Raw genomic sequence first — 22103 nt, 5'->3', positions numbered from 1 at the left:
ACAAACAAAATTTTTGTACTCGCTCGCAGTGAGAGTTATACATCAAAATTATAATACAAAATATCCTCTGTAAGAGATTGATTATTTCGTACGCAAATACGCGACATGCTCGTTGTTGGCTAGAGATATCTCAGCGTGCAGCTATGGTCCACAATAGGGGAAATTCTGTGTTTAATCGTTGTACGCAATATCGACAACCGCAGGAACAGCTATCGGCTTGCGTCAGAGTCAGATACGGGCCTCTCTCACGCATGGGTACCAGCTCACACATATCGTTAGCGGCAGATATATACCAAACAGAAATACCACTGGTTTGCTGGGATTCTGGTAATATGAATGTTACCCGCGCGATGTTTGTGACAAAGAAGAATACGAATGTTATTGCTCATCGTTTCACTCTCAGCAGCTTAAGCTGTCCTCTTCGATTCCTGCCTCCCAACAGGCTAGGAAATACATAGCCAAATATTTGTAGGAGGAAGAATATGAATTTTATTGATGCTCGTTTCAGTCACTGCGATTAAACCTGTCCTCTTAAGATTTCGGTCTAATGTTTGGAGATCGCCGCATATTTGGAAATGAACAGCGAAGTATTTGTGACAGGGAAGAGTATGAATGTTATTACTGGTTGTTGCACTCGAGCAATTGAAGCTATCCTCGTAGGTTCCGCCGGCCGGTGTGGCCGAGCGGTTCTAGACGCTACAGTCTGGAACCGCGTGACCGCTACAGTCGCAGGTTCGAATTCTGCCTAGAGCATGGATGTGTGTGATATCCTTAGGTCAGTTAAATTTAAGTAATTATAAGTTCTAGGCGAATGATGACCTCAGATGTTAAGTCCCATAGTGCTCAGAGCCATTTGAACCATTTTGAACTGACACTAACCGATACGGATGAAGTTTTTTGTGATATATTTTCTGTAATTTCCAAAAAACGGTGCACATCGGAGTCACTGCGACCGATATATATCGACTCTCGAAGCGGAAAATTATGGATACTGTTTTCTGCTTTGACAGCTGAACGTTGCATGAGAATAGCAGAACGTCTCATGGCTAGTAGAAGTCATGAGTGGATCTAGTCCAATGACCATGTCGAGTTCTCTTACGGTGACGCAGTTGGTTCCCCGTCTGTGTGATATTGAAGGACGCTTAGAATTCTTTTGGCAGCACGGATTCATTACAAATCAAGGCGCGAGAAACTGTGTTCACTATGGCTCAGAACATTCTGTGACGCTATCGAAGAGGACAGTGAAAGTTAATTTTCCTTTCCAGCTCACGTGTAAGAAGTGTAGGAAGAGAAATAGTATAACATGCGGTTTGATTATACAAAAGTATGTACTGACCAGAACATTATCTTGCTGCGTGTTGGATACGTAGTTTTACGATGGAAGAGATATTATTCATTTCTTTGATAAATTACCGTTAGTGAAAAAGTGCTCTTACTGTCTCTCTTTTAATGACTTTCTGTTTTGTCGTCTCTCTTGTTAACATCTCGAGAGTGGACCGTTCGATATGTATCTCTCGCAGTGAAGCCGCGACTTCGATCTGCACCGTTGCTTGTATATTACAACGTTTTTAGTGTGCCACTGCCTTGAAACGGCATACTGCAAGTTAAAATACAATATGGTTCAAACGGCTCTGAGCACTGTGGGACTTAACATCTGAGGTCATCAGTCCCCTAGAACTTAAAACTACTTGAGCCTAACTAACCAAAGGACATCACACTCATCCATGCCCGAGGCAGGATTCGAACCTGCGACCGTAGCGACCGCGTAGTTCCAGACTGAAGCGCCTAGAACAGCTCGGCCACACCGGCTGGCAGTTAAAATACAAAACAGCTAAATAAAGCAAAATGAATATGGCGCCTGATGCATCGATTGTCAATATTGCATGAGACGTCAAAATGACGTCACGTTTGCAGTAAGTCTTGTGAGATGAGCGTTCCCCATCAGAGAGCATATAATCTCGACGACCGAAGATTAAACATCTGTAACATGCATGGAACTATGATAACGGGAGTTGTCATGACGTCACAATCTTGAAGTCCATGTCCGATATGTCAGTCCCCGAGCATTAGCTTCAGATGGAAGTTCTTGATCAAAAATGGTATTTGCCGGTTTAATGATCCTTCCGATTACAATTTAACGTGTAAAGGATTCACATTTCATTCGTAAATTGACATGTCCAAGCGATATTTTCTTTTACATACATAGAATTTGGTTGCGCTGTTTGCTTTCCCTAATGCTTTTATTTCTGTCGTTTGGTTTTAGATGTCCTATCAGTCCAATTCGAAAAGCTCCTTTAGTCAACGTTGTGAGAAGGAAAGATTGGAAACCGACCAAAAGCAGCAAAATACTTTCTCATTACTTTCAGTAATAGTACGCAGATCGAATCACAGTTCCGTCGGTCCTTACAAAAAAAAAAAAAAAAATGCTTGATTACGAAAGCAGTTGTAAGTAGGCTGTTTACGTTTTCTTATTGGTAACGCCACGTAGCGCTCTGTATGAAAAATCACTGGCTGTGCCGTGTGCAGTCTGTGGCTGATTTGCATTGTTGTCTGCCATTGTAGTGTTGGGCAGCGGCAGCTGGATGCTAACAGCGCGTAGCGTTGCGCAGTTGGAGGTGAGCCGCCAGCAGTGGTGGACGTGGGGAGAGAGATGGCGGAGTTTTGAAATTTGTAAGAATTGGTGTCATGAACTGATATATATATATATATATATATATATATATATATATATATATATATATATATTATGATTATCTGGGAAATACATTGTTTGTTCTCTATTAAAATCTTTCATTTGCTAACTGTGCCTATCAGTAGTTAGTGACTTCCGTAGTTTGAATCTTTTAGTTAGCTGGCAGTAGTGGCGCTCGCTGTATTGCAGTAGTTCGAGTAACGAAGATTTTTCTGAGGTAAGTGATTTGTGGAAGGTATAGGTTAATGTTAGTCAGGGCTATTCTTTCGTAGGGATTTTTGAAAGTCAGATTGCGTTGCGCTAAAAACTATTGTGTGTCAGTTTAAGCACACTCGTGTATAATTGTTCTAAGGGGACGTTTCAAGCTTAATCAAATAATACAATTCTGTTCTTGGTTATTCGAAACATTAACCACAAAAAAAGTCTGAAAATGACCTCCTGAGACCATGGCATGTACGAAGGCACTAAAACATGTACCATTTAAAAGAACTCTTGCGTGCACACGACAGAAATTAAGTAGCAATCGTAGACAGTAGTCTGCTAACATGGCGGTGCCGGCTTCAAAATAACGTACAGCATAAGTGTGTATCACTGTCTCCTCTTATAATGCCTCCATGATAGAATGCCGGCCGGGGTGGCCGAGCTGTTCTAGACGCTACAGCCTGGAACCGCGAGACCGCTACGGTCGCAGGTTCTAATCCTGCCTCGGACATGGGTGTGTGTGATGTCCTAAGGTTAGTTAGGTTTAAGTAGTTCTAAGTTCTAGTGAACTGATGACCTCAGAAGTTAAGTCCCATATTGCTCAGAGCCATTTGAGCCTCCTTGATAGAATGTTGGATAATATAAAACTGTGGTGAGCGTACTGTAAGACCTTCGGTACACGCACCATCAGATTATTTGACTTGTGGCTCTAACGAAGTAGGCGAGTGTCAGCAATATGTCTCGTGGTCTTATCGCGGCGTGTTTATCTTCCGCCATTAGGTAAGACGACAGAAATGCCACTTGCACGCTAAGAGTAGCAGGTTGACGGTGACCAACTTTAAACAGAACTTGATTAATTTTCACACACATTTATTAAAATAATAACAATCATAAAAATAACTTAACTTGATTCTGCATGCTGTTTACAATTGACAATCTGAAGTTCCTTGGTCTTGGTACGTTAATCTTATTCTCACATATCTCTGATACTTGACAAAAGTGTCTATACATTTGTCTTCATGGCTATGTACAGGAATATGATAATCTTATTAGGCGCAGACTGAAACTTGGCTATAGACAAATGCAGACTGACTAATCGGATGTCTGTACACTCGTTATAATACCGCGTGCGTTCAGGTATCACTGCGCGAGTGTGATCCGCGAGGAGAAAAGATTCTACGTTAGCAGCAATCTCATTGGCTGCATTACATATTAATACGCGGATCGGCAGAAGCAGAATTTGGTCCGTCTCTATGGCAGCGCCATCTCCTAGTGCGGAGAGAGACGAGCGCTGCGCCTGTGCTGTTGTGCTTAGTGGGGCGCACTCTAGTGGGAAAGTTGTGCACGCGCTGACTACGCGGAACTATGTACACAACAAAAACAATGCTGTGATATATCGAACTTGGTCATGTTGTGATTCATACAGCGCCAATCAGGGATAGTGAACTTATTGTCGAACATTGTATTTAATTCATATCTAATTAACGATTCTAAGTTGTTTACAAGCAAATGCAGTGTGTTTCAAAATGAATATACGAGTTGTAAGGCTTTGTAGCGTTTATTACGTTCAACTAATAAATAATAAATCAAATGAAGGAGCGTCACCGAGGGAGGTGGCGCAGTGGTTAGACACTGGACTCGTATTCGGGAGGACGACGGTTCAATCCATCGTCCGGCCATCCTGATTTAGGTTTTCCGTGATTTCCCTAAATCACTCCAGGCAAATGCCGGGATGGTTCCTCTGAAAGGGCACGGCCGACTTCCTTCCCCATCCTTCCCTAATCCGATGAGACCAATGACCACGCTGTCTGGTCTCCTTCCCTAAAAAACCAACCAACCAATGAAGGAGCGTCATTTGTCACATCGAGTTGATAGGCCAGTTCTTGCCCAGATCTTGATCAGCATGTCTAGAGTACTGTTGCAACAATGCTGTTTCAAAAATCTGGTAGATCAGTTGGTGGCTGAGGTACATGTACATGATTCTTTATGTGGCCCCAGAGGTAAAAATTTCGTAGCGTCAGATATAAGTACGTGAAGGTCATGCAAAACAAGTTCTGTCATCCGGTCCCTGCCACTCAACCCAGCGGTTGGCTACAAAGTCATTTAACCAATCTGAGTTATGCTAGTGACGTGGCGCCCTGTCAAATAATTTTCTGTGGTTTAGCTTCTTACAACTGAAGAAACTGCATCAAGATAAGAAACACTTTATTAGTTGCTTCACCGAAAATGAAAAGCCCTCAAACTTTCCGCCGAGGACGGCACAAAAAAACCCTCGATTCAGGGGAGTCTCGTTGCAACTGTACCATCTCATAGTGATTTGCTGGCCCCCATGTGAGCACATTATGTGTTTTCACTTCTACACTTACGTGAAATGTCGATTCATCACTGAAGTCTACACGATACAGAAAATCTTCATCGTCATGCAGCAACATTTTGTTTGCAAAGGTGACACTTAATCAGTATTCCGTAATCTTTAGAGCTTGTAACAGCTGTAAATGACAAGGACATAGCTCTAAGCACCTCCTTAAAATTCTCCACACAGATGTTACTGGAACTGCTAATTCACGGAAATCCTTCTGAACTGACTTCTTGGGGCTACGCGTGAAGGTCTCTCACTTGTTCAACACGTTCCATACCCTTCCCTTCGCGACAAGTATACAAACACAACTGTTTTATTTGCACTTTCATTTGACGTGTTGTAAGTTGAATACAATACATGCTACAAAGTTTTAAAATCCGTATATTCATTTTGAAACACCCTGTATAACAACATGGAGTTTGAAATGTGTTGGAAGCGTTTAGTAATTTGGACACGAAGTATTGCTTCTGTTGAATGATTACGAATTATGGTGTAGTGATTTGAACTTGAACTTAATTAGATACTTTCCTGAAATAAGAATGAGAGCAGTTTACGCAAGTGACAGTTAATTTCTCTGTGTTGGAGAGATGATTCTGTGACACGCGTTTATATTGCGCATATTGTCACAGCTACGTATTTTTACCTCGACTTCTTCTTGTCAGATTACAGAGAGACAAGTTATGGTTTATTAACGATTACTAGTTACGGAAATTTCAGATAAAGCAACATTTTTGTGTTTGTCCATGAGTCGGTGACTACATTTCGAAGCACTCAGGTTTCCTTTGGACAGTCGGTTCATTTAACTCCTACTCCAGAAGAAGATAAAAGCCTGCATGATAAAATAAACCCCACACCTCGTCCAAATCCGTGCCTTGTCGTAGCTTACTGACAGCCGACTGTGTGTTGCGGGTTAGAAGGCATCCTCCACTAGAGCATTACTTAAAGAAAGGCGGTGCGGCGGGCAATACATAGACGACCACATCCTGTCCTGGAACCTTGGGAGGAAGACAATTCATTACAAAATTCTCATGCATTTCTAGTCTGCGATGCTACTAAACCGCAGGTATGGCATTCCTGAGCGCCACTGAAATTACTGTGACATTGTAATTATGTCAGACACAGCACAGGACACGGAAGAGCAGCTGAACGTAATGTACAGTGTCTTGAAAGGAGGATATAAGATGAACATCAACAAAAGCAAAACGAGGATATTGGAATGTAGTAGAATTAAAGCGGGTGATGCTGAGGGTATTAGATTAGGAAATGAGACACTTAAAGTAGTAAAGGAGTTTTGTTATTTAGGGAGCAAAATAACTGACGATGGTCGGAGGAGATATAAAACGTAGACTGGCAATGGCAAGGAAAGCGTTTCTGAAGAAGAGAAATTTGTTAACATCGAGTATAGATTTGTCAGGAAGTCATTTCTGAAAGTATATGTATGGAGTGTAGCCATGTATGGAAGTGAAAGGTGGACGATAAATAGTTTAGACAAAAAGAGAATAGAAGCTTTCGAAATGTGGTGCTACAGAAGGATGCTGAAGATTAGATGGGTAGATCACATAACTAATGAGAAGGTATTGAATAGAATTGGGAAGAAGAGAAATTTGTGGCACAACTTGACTAGAAGAAGGGATCGGTTGGTAGGACATGTTCTGAGGCATCAAGGGATCACAAATTTAGCATTGGAGAGCAGCGTGGAGGGTAAAAATCGTAGAGGGAGACCAAGATTTGAATACACTAAGCAGATTCAGAAGGATGTAGGTTGCAGTAGGTACTGGGAGATGAAGAAGCTTGCACAGGATAGAGTAGCATGGAGAGCTGCATCAAACCAGTCTCAGGACTGAAGACAACAACAACAACAACAACCAAACAAGAACAACCAAACAACAACAAGAACAATAACAATTTCTATATAACTTGGGTTTGTCTGGTTGGAACTCTGTTCACGGAAAACTATGCGGCTGTTTTATCGATGCGGTATCTGCTTGAACTCCGCAAACATTAAGAATTGTTGATCATGAACGATACCAGCCAGAAATATTTTTAAAAATCTTTACTTTAATGCCGAAAACTGTTTCGTGATATTACGCCCATCTTCAGACGACTAGCATATTCAATTACAATAATGCGTTCGTTCAGAAAATCCAAAAGAACGACCAAAAAATGATCAGGACAATTGTAAATCAAGATGTTGTTGAAGACGGTACATACAGACTAGGAAAAAATTAGGAAACTGATGCTACCCACGTCTTCCGGTGGCGCTGTTAAGTGGCAGTCGTGCTCAGAAAAGTATTCTGTTTAGTTGTGAGTCCATAATGTCGGAGCTAAGTGAATTCGAATGTGGGAAAACTGACGGTGTTCCTATGACGGGTGCTTCCATAACCAGGAGAATCGAAGTGTTTGGCGTTTGATGAGACACTGTATCAAAGATTTATGTTTACCGCATACAGGGAAAGTGGAAGAGACATCATCCGTTAAGTCAGAAAGCGAACGAACGTGTGTGTTGGTTGATCGTGGCAGACGGTCATTAAAGAGGATTCTGAAGAAAAGTAAGAGGACGACAGCTGCAAATGTCACTGCAGATAAAAAACAAACAAACGCGAAGAGAGTTCCGTATGCAGGGAATTGCAGGACAAGCCGGAGTTGGCAGTGGTTAGCACACTAGACTCGCGTTCCGGAGGACGACGGTTCAATCCCGCGTCCGGCCATCCTGATTTTGGTTTTCCGTGATTTCCCTAAATCGCTCCTGGCAAAGGCCGGGATGGTCCCTATGAAAGGGCACAGCCGACTTCCTTCCCTAATCCGATGAGACCGATGACCTCGCTGTTTGGTCTCTTCCCCCAAACAACCCAACCCACCCTAGACTTTAGGGGCAATGGAAGAATGTCATTTGGTCTGATGAGTCTTGTTCAGACTGTTTCCAACTTCTGGGCGAGTTTAGTCTCAAGAGTGAAACTTAGAGAGTTCGGTGTCGATTTGAGAAGCCAAATGGTGGCATTCTATGAGCCCCTAGGTTACTCTGCGAGGTCGACTTGTTACCATGGATTAATTGACCATTTTGGCTTATCAGATCCATCCAGTGGCACTACGTTTGTTCTCCACTGGTGATGCTGTGTTGCAAGACGACTCACACAGTCAGTATCGTCAAATGGTTGAAATGGATCTGAGCTCTATGGGACTTAATATCTAAAGTCATCAGTCCCCTAGAACTTAGAACTACTTAAACCTAACTGACCTAACGACACCCATCCATGCCCGAGGCAGGATTCGAACCTGCGACCGTACCGGTCGCGCGGACACAGACTGTGGCGCCTAGAACTGCTCGGCCACTCCGGCCGGCCCAGCATCGTCCAGGACTGGTTTTGTCGGCACGAGGATGCATGACCGCATCTCACCTGATCAACATAGTCACCAGATCTCAATACTATTTATCCAACGTGGTCTGCTTTGGGGAGAAGGGTGCTTGATCGCTATCTGCCTCCATCATCGTTGTCTGAACTTGCGACTATTTTGCAGGAAGGCTGGTATAATATTCCCTTGAAAATCATTCTGAATCGACTGGAAGCTGTTTTGAATGTCAATGGTTTTCCTGCCGCATGTTATGCATGGCAGTATGTTGCATTTTTGATGTTTCCATATTTTTGTCCACCCTCTGCAGTACAGTAGGTTGTGCTTATTAAAGACTGCATCATTATTATTTTTCTTTTTTTGCACTTGTAAGCTGGCTTAATGATACTCAAATAGAAGAACGCTAAACTAGCGATACGTTGACAACAACAGCAACCCATTTTCCCGACGGCTGTTTTCTCATCTTCTTGTGACGCTTCAAGAAACTGGATTTTCAACTCAAATTTAAATTCTTAATAGACGAGTGGAATTTCTGTCTTCTCTGCGTTGGCGTGCACTGTTCTCACACAAACCTTCAACTGAAGGCGGTTGCCTGAATGAACGCTGTGCATTTGCCTTGTGTTTGCATTTGTTTACTGCCGGTTCCAGCAAGTGGACGAGTTAAAGACAGTTTCGTATTACGTTTTTAATAAGATCATGTTTACGTGAATGGCACACTATGATACGACTCTGAACAGGTACTGAGCAGAGAAAGTGGATTACAAAAAACAGAAGTGCTAATTAAAAAAAAGCTCTTCGTAATGAACAAACTTTCATGAATGGCAATATTACTGGTTACTGGTGACCTTAGATGTTAAGTCCCATAGTGCTCAGAGCCACTATTTTTGAATGTCTGTCGACATCAAACAGAATACTTGGTGATGAAGACATGCTCCGACGTGTATTTTGCCACAGTAAAAACAACACTGATGAAACAGCAGATGGGCTTTCTTTATAATTTTACCATTCATTTTACTTGCTCCACCGAGCGAGGTGGTACGGTATTGAGAAACTGGACTCGCATTCGAGAGAATGGTGGTTCAATTCCCGTCCAGCGACCAGGTTTCGGTTTCCGTGGTTTCTCTAAATCGCTTCAGGGTGAACGCTGGAATGGTTCCCTTGAAAAGCGCGCAGCCGACCCCCTCCTCCATACTTTCCTTCGAGCTTGTGCTCGATCTCCCAGCACTTTGTCGAGGATCACTCCGTCTACAGGCAAAAAGCGGCCCATGTGGACCATCCGACCGCCGAGTTATCCCTAGAGGAGGATGCGGATAGGAGGGGCGTGTGGACAGCCCACCGCTCTCCCGGTCGTAAGATGGTATTCTTGACCGAAGCCGCTACTGTTCGGTCGAGTAGCTCCTCAGTTGGCATCATGAGGCTGAGTGCACCCCGAAAAAAGGCAACAGCGCATGACGGCCTGGATGGTCACCCATCCAAGTGCCGACTACGCCCGACAGCGCTTAACTTCGGTGATCTCATGGGAACCGGTGAATTCACAGCGGCAAGGCCGTTGCTACTTTGTTGATTTCCTCGATTTTCTCGGTTTTGTCAAGATTAGCCACAATGGCTACCACGAAGAATGAGAAAAGATGCCTCGTGTTTGGTGGTATTTTGCTAGTGCGTATCAACGAAAATCGTAATTGTACGTCCTTAATGGCAAAATCAGACATCTTTTAGTCAATCGGCTACTATCCAGTCCTTTGAATCCTGATTATGTTAACTTTACACATATGCTTTCCTTCATTCGCGTAACATGTTGAAGTAACCTAAGGGAGGTCGTGGTCTTCAATAAGCAGATCTGCGGTTTCGGTGCGTCTTAGGGCTGTTTGTATTGTAAGGCTTTGTCATGAGTGTTCTTTAAAAACTAGTGCGGCTGGCCGCTGTTGGCGGATTCCGAATGCAGGGAGTTCATTAACCGAAGGCAGGAAATTGGCCCAGCCATCGCGTGCGGGCCCCTTCTCTCTTTTCTCTAATGATAAACTCCGGCGGCTCCGTGTTACCGGAAAAAAAGCAACGTTAAAAACTAGCTGTCTGACAACCACTACACAATCGTATGAAAACATGGAACATATTACGCAGTTACACAACTGTGCATTAAAATTGCACTACCACGAATCAAACAACAAACGTCAGATTACACACTACTGGCCATTAAAATTGCTACACCAAGAAGAAATGAAGATGAAAAACGGGTATTCATTGGACAAATATACTATACTATACTATAACTGACATATGATTATATTTTCACCCAGTTTCGGTGCATAGATCCTGAGAAGTCATTACACACGACAACCACCTCTGGCCGTAATAACGGCCTTGATACGCCTGGGCATTGAGTCAAACAGAGCTTGGATGGCGTGTATAATTACAGCTGCCCATGCAGCTTCAACACGATACCACAGTTCATCAAGAGTAGTGACTGGCGTATTGTGACGAGCCAGTTGCTCGGCCACCATTGACCAGACGTTTCCAATTGGTGAGAGATCTGGACAATGTGCTAACCAGGACAGCAGTTGAACATTTTCTGTATCCAGAAAGGCCCATACAGGACCTGCAACATGCAGTCGTGCATTATTCTTTTGAAATGTAGGGTTCCACAGGGATCGAGTGAAGGGTAGAGCAACGGGTCTAACACATCTGAAATGTAACGTCCACTGTTCAAAGTGCCGTCAATGCGAACAAGAGGTGACCGAAACGCGTAACTATTGGCACCCCATACCAACACGCCAGGTGATACGCCAGTATGGCGATGACGAATACACGCTTCCAATCTGCGTTCACCCCACGATGTCACCAAACACGGATGCGACCATCATGATGCTGTAAACAGAACCTGGATTCACCCGAAAAAATGACGTTTTGCATTCGTGTACCCAGGTTCGTCGTCGTGTACACCATAGCAGGCGCTCCTGTCTGTCATGCAGCGTCAAGTGTAATCACAGCCACAGTCTCCGAGCTAATAGTCCATGCTGCTGCAAACGTTGTAGAACTGATCGTGTAGATGGTTGTTGTCTTGCAAACGTCCCCATCTGTTGACTCAGCAGTCGAGACGTTGCTGCACGATCCGTTACAGCCATGCGGATAAGATGCCTGACATCTCGACTGGTGGTGATACGAGGCCGTTGGGATCCAGCACGGCGTTCCGTATTACCCTCCCGAACCCATCAATTCCATATTCTGCTAACAGTCATTGGATTTCGACCAACGCGAGCTGAAATGTCGCGATACGATAAACCGCAATCGCGATAGGCTACAATCCGACCTTTATCACAGTCGGGAACGTGATGGTACGCATTTCTCCTCCTTACACGAGGCATCACAACAACGTGACACCTGGCAACGCCGGTGAAGTGCTGTTTGTGTATGAGAAATCGGTTGGAAACTTTCCTCATGTCAGCACGTTGTAGATGTCGCCACCCGTGCCAAAATTGAGTGAATGCTCTGAAAAGCTAATCATTTGCATATCACAGCATCTTTTTCCCGTCGGTTAAATTTCGCGTCTGTCGCACGTCACCTTCGTGGTGTAGCTATTTTAATGGCCCTTAGTGTAGTTATGAGTGCTGTGTGTTCTGTCAGACATCTATAATTCTGTGTGTGCGAAGACTGTCTGATGAAAAAGTTTCAGTGCGTATGCACATCCAACGTCCGAACTCCTACGGGAATCAGAAATCTGAGAGTTGGGGGTTAACGGATGAGGAGTGTGGTGCGGCGAGGAGGAAGTTGGGAATTTTGGACTGACGGAAAGCATGTTCGGACAAGGCCGGTGGTGTTGGCTGGAAATGCTTCAAGGCCACCATAATCTGCTTGGTTGCCCCATCACAGGTTAAGTTCAGATGCAGTCCACGAAAAACGTTTGGACCTCCAATCAATTGCAGGTTATTAAATTGCCTAGCCAAGTCAATATCAATCGCCTTCAAACTGCGATGCACAGGTACACTGCGCCGCCAGCGACGACGCCATGTACGTTTCGCCTGTTGTTGCGGGTGACCTTGAACGGGACTTAGTTTCTGGCGCGGCTGCTGCAACACACGATCTCTAGTATTACTTAGATTGTGTTGCACTATAATTCACTTCCAGTTGCGCAATACGCGCTGATAAGGGACTAGCGGCATTAGGTTATTTTGTGAACACAGAGCTGCTTTTTAAAGTCAGATATGAAATCCTCACCCTCCCTGGTAATCGCGGAGGTCCTGGGTTAGTCCACGTATGGCCGGCTGGTGTGGCCGAGCGGTTCTAGGCGCTTCAATCTGGAACCGCTCGACCGCTACGGTCGCAGGTTCGAATCCTGCCTCGGGCATGGATGTGTGTGATGTCCTTAGGTTAGTTAGGTTTAAGTAGTTCTAAGTTCTAGGGGACTGATGACTTCAGATGTTAAGTCTCATAGTGCTCAGAGCAATTTGAACCAATTTTGATTTGAGCTAGACAATGTCCATGGACACCATACCAGATAAGTCTGACGGACACTTGATAGAAGAACTGGCACTGCCGTTTCGACTGCTGGAACCGGTAGCTCAAGCCTCACCATTTTGTACATATGGAACTACGACTGCCAGGATGGCTAGGGCACGTGATGTACATCGCATCTTGACTCGAGAACGGCAGACGAATGCCATACACAAGCGGCAATCGAAAGTGACATGGTCAGTGGTATGCCGTATAGTGCGCCTCGTACACCTTGATGCGGAGATGAGCGCACTGTTGTATCGGGTTGTAAATGGGAAATACACTCCTGCAAATTGAAATAAGAACACCGTGAATTCATTGTCCCAGGAAGGGGAAACTTTATTGACACATTCCTGGGGTCAGATACATCACATGATCACACTGACAGAACCACAGGCACATAGACACAGGCAACAGAGCATGCACAATGTCGGCACTAGTACAGTGTATATCCACCTTTCGCAGCAATGCACGCTGCTATTCTCCCATGGAGACGATCGTAGAGATGCTGGATGTAGTCCTGTGGAACGGCTTGCCATGCCATTTCCACCTGGCACCTCTGTTGGACCTGCGTTCGTGCTGGACGTGCAGACCGCGTGAGACGACGCGTCATCCAATCCCAAACATGCTCAATGGGGGACAGATCCGGAGATCTTGCTGGATAGGGTAGTTGACTTACACCTTCTAGAGCACGTTGGGTGGCACGGGATACTTGCGGACGTGCATTGTCCTGTTGGAACAGCAAGTTCCCTTGCCGGTCTAGGAAAGGTAGAACGATGGGTTCGATGACGGTTTGGATGTACCGTGCACTATTCAGTGTCCCCTAGACGATCACCAGAGGTGTACGGCCAGTGTAGGAGATCGCTCCCCACACCATGATGTCGGGTGTTGGCCCTGTGTGCCTCGGTCGTATGCAGTCCTGATTGTGGCGCTCACCTGCACGGCGCCAAACAGGTATACGACCATCATTGGCACCAAGGCAGAAGCGACTCTCATCGCTGAAGACGACACGTCTCCATTCGTCCCTCCATTCACGCCTGTCGCGACACAACTGGAGGCGGGCTGCACGATGTTGGGGCGTGAGCGGAAGACGGCCTAACGGTGTGCGGGACCGTAGCCCAGCTTCATGGAGACGGTTGCGAATGGTCCTCACCGATACCCCAGGAGCAACAGTGTCCCTAATTTGCTGGGAAGTGGCGGTGCGGTCCCCTACGGCACTGCGTAGGATCCTACGGTCTTGGCGTGCATCCGTGCGTCGCTGCGGTCCGGTCCCAGGTCGACGGGCACGTGCACCTTCCGCCGACCACTGGCGACAACATCGATGTACTGTGGAGACCTCACGCCCCACGTGTTGAGCAATTCGGCGGTACGTCTACCCGGCCTCCCGCATGCCCACTATACGCCCTTGCTCAAAGTCCGTCAACTGCACACACGGTTCACGTTCACGCTGTCACGGCATGCTACCAGTGTTAAAGACTGCGATGGAGCTCCGTATGCCACGGCAAACTGGCTGACACTGACGGCGGCGATGCACAAATGCTGCGCAGCTAGCGCCATTCGACGGCCAACACCGCGGTTCCTGGTGTGTCCGCTGTGCCGTGCGTGTGATCATTGCTTGTACAGCCCTCTCGCAGTGTCTGGAGCAAGTATGGTGGGTCTGACACACCGGTGTCAATGTGTTCTTTTTTCCATTTCCAGGAGTGTATGAGACACGTTCCAGGTTACATACAATTCTCATGACGGATACGGCACTGTGTCCACAGTGCAATGTTGTAGACACAGATGAACACCACCTGATATGCGGGTCTTGGTCGCAGTATGGTGTTTGGTTCAAAAAATTATCGCCTTCCCCTTTCAGGAGGTGCCACAAGCAATAGAACCACGGTTACTACTTCTCCAAGATATGACATATTTTCCCCGAACGTTGGCCAACGCAACGACCTGGATTTTGGGTCTGACTGTATTTTACCTTTTTCGAGGAGGCAGTAAGAATGTTTGCTAGACTTTTGGACCATACTACAAGAACGTTACTCACCGATTATGTTAAATCCGTGATATCGAACAAATTAAGCAAATTTTTAGGGAGTGCTTTGCTTTCTGCCCCACCCTGTTGCGGCGTACAGTGTAGGTGAACGTAATTAATACATATGATTATCCTGAACAAGAAAGGACCGGAACAGTGGAGAGGATCCACAATCACACGTGAAGACGTACACGCCACCAACACGAGGTACAACGGGATCGGCGAGGAACGCACCCACTGCTTGGGACGTGGTCCGTTATGGGTTCAGTTGGCTCTGAGCACTATGGGATTTAACATCTGAAGTCATCAGTCCCCTACAACTTAGAACTACTTAAACGTAACTAACCTAAGGACATCACACACATCCATGCCCGAGGCAGGATTCGACCCTGCGACCGTAGCAGTCGGGCGGTTCCGGACTGAAGCGCCTAGAACCGCTCGACCACCACGACCGACCGTCCGTTATTGTTTTGTACTAAAACAAGTAGTTTATGTTTATTATTTGTTACATCTCTTACATAAAAAACGTTGAAAAAGTCCAAGTTTACAGAAATATTTTATTTTATAAAGAACATCTTCTTATTGTCATGCAATAGAAATTTTTATTTGCTCCATCATTTTACGCGCGACATTTAGCTCATGTAGTAGGTGACTATTTTATGACCTCTACAAGAAAATTTTTATACTTATTATTTTAAAGACATATTTAAAAAACGGTAGCAGAAAATCCTGTATTCGAATCCCGATCTGGCAAATAAAATTAAGCAGTTTGAGATCTAACAAAAAAAAGGCGAGTTAAGGTAACTGTTGTAGAAACGCTGAGCATCCGGGTTCGAGATCCCATCCGAAACCAATTTTCAACTCTCGTTGTTGCATTGCCACAGTGCCCTGTGCGACTGGAAGTCATTATTTCCTTCCTACCTCTTTTCGATCCCGTTTCGTTTCCGTTCCTTTAGTCAAATGGTTAAAATAGCTCTGAGCACTATGGTAGTTAACATCTGAGGTCGTCAGTCCCCTAGAACTTAGAACTACTTAATCCTAACTAACCTATGGACATCACACACATCCATGCCCGAGGCAGGATTCGAACCTGCGACCGTAGCGGTCGAGCGGTTCCAGAATCAAGCGCCTAGAACCGCTAGGTCTCAACGGCCGGCTGTTCCTTTAGTCCAAATTATTTGTAACCGTTAGGTTGTCATTAAACACATCTGGTCATGGGTTGCCGGGAGCCGTAACAATGTTGGTGAACTCTGGGACAGAGACGTACTGACATGGAATGATGTACGTTCATTGTCATTCAGTGGTGCAACAGAAATATCAGCTTTGTAGCCAGATCTTTGCCGCACATATGTTAGCACAGCTCTTCATCTCAGTCGTGAAATCTGACCGACGTGTTGTTGCCGGCGAATCTTCACTTCACCTCTCACTGATATGCAGATTCGCAAGGAATGACACTTGGTCCTGATTCCAGGTTAAACCGTAGATCTCCTTTTCTCAATAGGATAACTGAGCCTAAGTAGCGTCCAATTGAAACACTTCACCGGGCCATTGAGCCACACAGAACTGCTGTCATCCCGGCGCAGAAAATAGGTTTTATATAACAACGTTAGGAGGGATGAGGAAATATCGATAATGGAACGTGATCTGGGGCTTGTAATTTTGCAATTGTACGGAATCAATAGCGAGCGTGGCACAGAATTTGTATTGTCTTAGAAAAGGACTCGGTGATATCTTCTGTGAAAGCGAAGATGAATTGCAGGACCTGTTGAATAGACTGAACTGCCTAAGGAGCACAGAATATGGACACAGAGTAACGTGAAAAAAGACGGAAGTAATGAGAAGTAGCAGAAATGAGAAAAGCGAGAAACCTAACATCAGAATTGGGGATTACGAAGAAGACCTAAGCAACAAAATAACGCATGATGGACGGAGTGAGGGCATAAAAAGCAACCTAACACTGGAAAAAAGCGCATTTCTGTCTAGGAGAAGTCTATTAGTATCAAATATAGGCCCTAATTTGACGAAGAAATTTTTGAGAATGTGCGTTTGGAGCAGGACATTGTTTGGTAGTGGAACGCGAACTGTGAGAAAACCGGCACCGAACAGAATCGAAGCAATTGATTTGAGGTGCTACAGAAGACTGTTTAAAATTAGGTTGGCTGATAAGGTAAAGAATGGGGAGATTCTCCTCAGAACCGCCGAGGAAGGGAATATGTGGAAAACCCTGCAAGAACAAGGTAGAGGATAGTAGGACATCTGTTAACACATCAGGGAATAACTGAAATGGTATTAGAAGGGCAAAAATTGTGGAGGAATACGGAGTTTAGAATACATCCAGCAGCTAACTGAGAACATAGGTTGCAAGTGCTACTCTGACATGAGAAGGTTTGGCATAGGATAGGAATTTGTGGTGGGCGCATCAAATCAGTCACAACACCGATGACCCAAATATTATATATATGAGTTGACAGTATTTGGATCTCTTCGATTGGCAAACATTTTTCACTCAGACTGTAGTATTTGTATCCTAACTAGGAACCGTAAAGTAATAGAATTCTCTGACCATTATATATACTGACTAGCGAACGTAAAAAACTTTAATCATTTTTGCACTTTTAACCGCTTGAGCATGAGTGTTCCGTGACAACGTCGCTTCTAGTTTCCTTGCAACCTAAAGACCGATCTACGGTCACAGCCAAAGGTATAGCGTAACTTTGTGTGGACCCTTGAACAGACTTCCCATGCCAGCCGTTGATTTTTCCCCTGTGTGTGAAAGTTTGGAGAATATGTCAGTAAATTAAAAAATTGTTCTAGTGACTATTTCATACACTATTCTTACTACGTTTTCGTCTTTAATAAACATGCTATGACCATACTAAAAAATGGTTCAAATGGCTCTGAGACCCATGGGACTTAACATCTGAGGTCATCAGTCCCCTAGAACAGAACTACGTAAACCTAACTAAGCTAAGGACATCAAACACATCCATGCCCGAGGCATGATTCGAACCTGCGACCTTATCGGTCGCGCGGTTCCAGACTGAAGCGCCTAGAACCGCTAAGCCATACGAGCCGGCACCATACAAAAAAATCCTTGATGGAACATATTCCTCTTTGAAGCTCTTTTACGCTACATATTCACATCAGGTTGCTTATTGACTCTCTAGAAGTACATTATGTGGTCAACACTGCATCCAGTTGTTATTCAGGCGTACACTATCTTCTCTGTTCCCTCCATTTCCATACATATTCATGGCAGCCCCAACAAAACATCGCACTTGAAATGCGCACATCACAGCCGTCTACACACAACGATTATAATACAAGCCTCCGCTCTTTTACATGTATTAGTCTGAAGCCTGCAGTTTTTACTGCGATTTACTGCGAAGTACGTCAAGTTACATTTGAGTGTACCTAAGGATATCGTAAAAACATCAACAGCATACTAAACAAAACTAGTAGAGATTGTAATTTGTCTGTATAAACGTATGGTGTAAACAAATTCTTTGCCTGTCCATCTTTTCGCGTAACGAACTCAACATTTTCTCTAGGACTCAAAATACGGCTGGTAAACCTCGAACGTGGCTGATTTAACTGGCACGCAGCTAGCAGTCGCTTTCAGTGAAGTAATGCCTCATGTCTTTTCGGGTTCTTCCACGGGCTGTTGCGTGCACGACTCACATTAGCGCTCCGGATTCATTTGTTATACATTAGTGGCTAGAGAGTAGTCTATTGTAGATGCGTGTTTCGTTAGCGATCGAGCTTATCTTGGCTTAGGCATTAAAGCACGATAAACTCAGAGGTGAAAGTCTTTGTTATCGACTTTCTCGCGTTAACCTGGGGCTCACGTGATGCAGCACACACGTTGATCCAATGGCAACTCGGCTATTTTTCAGCATTGGGCTCCCGGTACCTGACTGAAGTTTTTCAAGCCCTCAATTTCTCTATCGCCACCTAGGAACAAGTTTTATCTTCGATGATGTTCAAGAAAAATCCTAAGTGCACTTTGTTAGAAAACATGGAAATGAGTAACATTTACGACCGCGGCTGTTTTTTAGTCATCGACGGATTACTTTAAAGAGTACTGGCCAATACCGCGTTTAAAGTGTCTGAGTTTTATGAGTAACCCCACACTCTCCCCAATCTCTCTTCACGAATAGCAAGGTACGGCAGGAAAACTGTGAATCTTGACGGTACACTCTCAAATTATTCCCAGAGATATATAAAGTACTCTTTAGTTAACGTAAAATTCTAGTAACTATCTGTTAAGTCAAATCAGTGAGAAGTAATAACATGAGTCCCATAATAGCGTAGCTCCAATATAAATCCCTCGCAAATAAAAACAGGAAGTCTGTGGAGACATAATTTGAGTTCAAATTAAAAAGACATGCCAATGTCCTTTTCCATCAGTTCGCTTACGATGGCGATTCCAATAACCAATGACGAATTTTACAACTGAAGCTAGGTTTCGGTCTGCCATTGACTTTATGAAGACGTCGCCAGAATTTTAAGTGCTTAAAGTTGCCACCATGTGGCAGTTCAGACGTAGACTTATAATTAAAAATGACAAGAGAGGAATATTTTTATGCTATCATTAATTTTTAATTATTTTCTTTCTTTATTTAAGTGTGAAGTTTGTTTTTTAAGATGTTTGTTATCGAGAGTGAGGAGTCTTTCACATCGATTTTCTTAGGAATATTTTTTTTATAAATGTAGTAATTAAATAAAATCTATTCCTAACACATTTTCTAAATATCATGTGCAAGTAAAAATGTTTTTGTTTCTAGACACTCATTTCAACATTGTTACCCTAACAAATAAGAATTATTTCCAAGAATTGCTTTGACAAAGAAATATACATACACAAGTATTGAGATATTTTCCTAACAAATGGTACAAATGTTAAAAAAAGGGGAAAACATCCAACAAGATAATTTTTTGTTCTTTGTTTTTATAAGGAGAAAATAAGTAAAATATGGTTATTCTTTTATTTTTATGAGGAGAAAATAAGTGGCATATCGTTTCTTCATATACTGCCCATTTCAGAACTAATGACTTATTTTTATCGATAGTCTATTTTTTACTTAAGTCCATATTCACTGACTGTTATTTTGTAGTTTATTAGCTGTCTGGTGTGCTTAACTTATTTAGTTCGTCACACATTTCTTTTGCACAATTCCTACATCACATAATTTGATTTCACACATTCACACAATCCTATGAATGTTTAAGCATGAGGTTGGCGAATGTTTTTGCACGAAGGTGATGGACTTGAGCGAGATGGATGTGGGCAAGTATTTGACGTACAGCTTCGTTCGTCGTTCCTTGTTGGCTTTGCAAGTGTGTGACGCTGTTCTGGAGGTCCCATAATGGAAAGGAGCTGTGAGTGCAGAATCTCGTGGTTTACTGGCTTTGTATGCGTGAAAGTCATCGTTATGTGTCGCTGAAAGCGGTCGTTTGTCGTTGTAATACTTCGCAGACGACTAGTTTACAATAAGATAGGAAGTTGGGAAGGCATGTCGTCTATTCTTCACCCATCTTCTTTCTTGGTCTCAATCTTGCGAATCTTCAACTTCTGTTCTTCCCGCTTTTTCTCTGCTTCTTACTTGCTTCTTGGTTCTTCTCTGGGCAGGATATGGAAATATTTATTGATAACTAGTCGCTTTGAAGTTCTCCTCCTAGTAACAGTTTGATAAATTGTTTGGGCGTGTCATTTTTAATTTGTGGAAGTTCTTCTTCAGTATCGTGCATCAGCGTGCTGTTTAATAGCAGTAGTGTGACTTTTACACATATTTTTTGCCAGCAGTGGCTTGACCAAGCGGTCTTCTCGTCGGGCCGTTTCTTGCTCGCTCCGTTCATTCGGGGCTCGGAGACCCTTGCGGCGTTCGCCGTCCCAGCGCTGTCCCGTCGCGTCTCAGCAGGGTTCCCCCTAGCGGGCAAATTTATTGCCCACTTTCGCTACAAGAAGGTCACTGTGTTGGTCTCGCTGTCCTCGTGTCTTGCTAATTACGTCCTTTTCTTTCTTGATACTTCTCGCGTTGCAACTTGTGGGGCGTTGCATCTCTTCCTTGCTGGAGTTTTTACAATGGTTCTTACAAAAAGTTTTACTTATAATCATCTAATATATATCTAGTACCTATTTGTTTTACGCCTTCTTAAAAAGCTTTACAAATTTCGTCGCCCTTTCCATGTTACAATTCTAAGATATTTGGAGTCTTAACGTCTACTAAAGAATCCTCAAATTCGTTTTTTTTTGTGTAGTGTCGTGGTGTATAGCATTTTAGTATTTCATGCTGTTAGACTATCTACGCTTTATCCCTTCACCTTAATCTATGGTACTATTGGTGTTATTATTGAAACTACTTTCTTTTTCCCACCTTCCTCTCTCTTCATTCTTCTTTCTCCTGACGATCTTATCTGCAACATAATCTTGCAATACTGTGCTGATTATTTACTAGTAATAAAATTAATCTTCAAACTTGTACTGCCAGCCTTAGGTAAATGTACCTCTGCTTTATCTCGTAAAATACCCTCTAATTCTCTTTTACTGTGTTCCGAAATACCTTGAACTTCTTGCAATTTTTCGTCTATTTCTTTATGGACTTCTAACATTAGTTGAGGCGATTCCCCCTTTTGTGCATACCATTCTAATTCTTCATCCTCTTTATCTCGCATCATTCTTAATTGTTTGTTTATAACTGGTATTTCTTCTAATTTTAGCTTTTGCTCAAAGAGAAGTGTGACATTCCCGAATGTTACGCTACCTTTCCCATATCTATTTTCGCTTGTCTCTCATTAAAAAAATCTGCACCTATAATCAAATATACAGTTAGTTTAGGTATAATCACGAAGTTGGCTTCGATCTTTTGACCTTGGCACGAAAGAGTTAACCTTGTTTGTCTCATAACTTCCGCAGCATTGTTTCTAATAGGACCTCTTACTTTAATCTTACGTGTTTTCAGAACTGGCAATTCCTCATTGGCATTACACTGCAT

The 22103-nt window shown here is 43.7% G+C and overlaps 1 protein-coding gene across 1 annotated transcript in view; it reads right to left on the bottom strand.

Moving 5' to 3' along the window:
- The window catches only part of LOC126267883 (PH domain leucine-rich repeat-containing protein phosphatase 1-like), a 174466-nt gene that overhangs the window by 11477 nt on the left and 140886 nt on the right, over window positions 1–22103 (bottom strand). The gene's annotated exons all lie outside the window — the stretch shown is intronic.

Source organism: Schistocerca gregaria, chromosome 4 (assembly GCF_023897955.1).
Source record: "Schistocerca gregaria isolate iqSchGreg1 chromosome 4, iqSchGreg1.2, whole genome shotgun sequence".
NCBI classification, from domain to species: Eukaryota; Metazoa; Arthropoda; class Insecta; order Orthoptera; family Acrididae; genus Schistocerca; species Schistocerca gregaria.
Note: the sequence above shows the minus strand (reverse complement) of the source record. Positions and strands in the feature narration are given on the sequence as shown.